We start from the raw sequence: 2,500 nt of genomic DNA, 5'->3' as shown, positions 1-2,500 counted from the left end.
GTTAGGGTTAGGGGAAAAAGCTGTAGGGTTAGGGTTAGAGAAAACAGTTGTAGGGTTAGGGTTAGGGTCAGGGTTAGGGAAAATAGTTGTAGGGTTAGGGTTAGGGTTAGGGTTAGGGTTAGAGAAAAAAGTTGTAGGCTTAGGCTTAGAGAAACAAGTTGTAGGGTTAGGGTTAGGGTTAGGGTTAGGGTTAGAGAAAAAAGTTGTAGGGTTAGGGTTAGGGTTAGGGTTAGGGTTAGGGTTAGAGAAAAAAGTTGTAGGCTTAGCCTTAGGTTTAGGCTTAGGCTTAGAGAAACAAGTTGTAGGGTTAGGGTTAGGGTTAGGGTTAGGGGGAAAAGTTGTAGGGTTAGGGTTAGGGTCAGGGTTAGGGAGAAAAGTTGTAGGGCTAGGGTTAGGTTCAGGTTCAGGCTCAGGGTTATCATTCTGGAAATGATATTAGCAGAAGCAATGGAGGAAAGCGAGGAGAGGGAGGGAGGGAGGGAGGGATAGATATTAAACGGGATGGACGAAACGTATAGAGCGCACACAAGACACGCGATGAGAAACCACCCGCCCAGAGAAATTCATGTCCGATTTACCGAGAAGACAGGGAGGGCAGAGAGATCGCCATGGATGAGAAACACGACGAGAAAGCACAAAATATCGGCGAGCCGAAATATCGGCGAGCTGGCGAGAGCAAAGATATCGAGTAGATTCAAGAGAGAAAGCGGAATTATTTTATAAACAACGTAGAGATGACCAAGAACAGGAAAGATGGGGAGATGAAAGTGGGGACGGACGACGGGAGGAGAAGAAAGAACAGCCAAAAGAGAGCCAAGAAAGCCAACAAAACGAGAAAGCGTCGAGAGAAGGAGCAGGAGCAGAAGACGTTAAAGAAAGAACCAAGGGACCTAAGAACGACTTGCTCGACAAAGCAAATAGATCAGTAAGAAATGGAAGAAGAAATAAAAATAATTTCCTGGACTAGAAATGGACTGGATTCGGCCATTCGGCAAGAGGAAGGAAAATATGGAATAAATGAGGGAAGTTAAGATCAGAAATGATAGGCCTACGAGAGGTTCCTCTGGGAAAGCTACACCCAAAACTTTTGAGGAAGGAAGATGGCAGAAATTGGAACAAACTTTTCACTTGAAGGGAAGCTTTTCACGTCAAACCAGCTATTTAAATCAACCCCTCGCAGCCATCCTGGCAGAGAAGCAGAAAACCGAAACACTCCAGTCCGGCCGAGGCCCGGGTAAACCGGTCCCGCCCGAGCGAGCGTCCCGGTAGACCGGGACGGCTGCCGGGCGCGGGCACCCCCGGGGCCCGGCGCTGGCAACGAGGCGAAGGGGGAGGTCCCCGACCGAGGCCCGCGGCGCCGGAGCCGGGATCCCGTACCTCCATCGCGGCGGGGGAAACGGAAAGACTGACCCGGCCGAGGCCCCGGTAGACCGGGACGGCTGCCGGGCGCGGGCACCCCCGGGGCCCGGCGCTGGCAACGAGGCGAAGGGGGAGGTCCCCGACCGAGGCCCGCGGCGCCGGAGCCGGGATCCCGTACCTCCATCGCGGCGGGGGAAACGGAAAGACTGACCCGGCCGAGGCCCCGGTAGACCGGGACGGCTGCCGGGCGCGGGCACCCCCGGGGCCCGGCGCTGGCAACGAGGCGAAGGGGGAGGTCCCCGACCGAGGCCCGCGGCGCCGGAGCCGGGATCCCGTACCTCCATCGCGGCGGGGGAAACGGAAAGACTGACCCGGCCGAGGCCCCGGTAGACCGGGACGGCTGCCGGGCGCGGGCACCCCCGGGGCCCGGCGCTGGCAACGAGGCGAAGGGGGAGGTCCCCGACCGAGGCCCGCGGCGCCGGAGCCGGGATCCCGTACCTCCATCGCGGCGGGGGAAACGGAAAGTGATGCGGCCGGGGCCCCGGTAGACCCGGCCGTCTCCCCGGCGCGGGCACCCCCGGGACCCGGCGCGGGCACCGAGGCGACGGCGGGGGTCCCCGACCGAGGCTCGCGGCGCCGGAGCCGGGATCCCGTACCTCCATCGCGGCGGGGGAAACGGAAAGTGATCCGGCCGGGGCCCCGGTAGACCCGGCCGTCTCCCCGGCGCGGGCACCCCCGGGGCCCGGCGCTGGCACCGAGGCGAAGGGGGAGGTCCCCGACCGAGGCTCGCGGCGCCGGAGCCGGGATCCCGTACCTCCATCGCGGCGGGGGAAACGGAAAGACTGATCCGGCCGAGGCCCCGGTAGACCCGGCCGTCTCCCCGGCGCGGGCACCCCCGGGGCCCGGCGCGGGCACCGAGGCGAAGGGGGAGGTCCCCGACCGAGGCCCGCGGCGCCGGAGCCGGGATCCCGTACCTCCATCGCGGCGGGGGAAACGGAAAGACTGATCCGGCCGAGGCCCCGGTAGACCGGGACGGATGCCGGGCGCGGGCACCCCCGGGGCCCGGCGCTGTCACCGAGGCGACGGCGGGGGTCCCCGACCGAGGCCCGCGGCGCCGGAGCCGGGATCCCCTAGTTCCATC

Source organism: Pantherophis guttatus, unplaced genomic scaffold (assembly GCF_059756535.1).
Source record: "Pantherophis guttatus breed Tessera unplaced genomic scaffold, ASM5975653v1 scaffold_26, whole genome shotgun sequence".
Classification (NCBI taxonomy): domain Eukaryota; kingdom Metazoa; phylum Chordata; class Lepidosauria; order Squamata; family Colubridae; genus Pantherophis; species Pantherophis guttatus.
Note: the sequence above shows the minus strand (reverse complement) of the source record.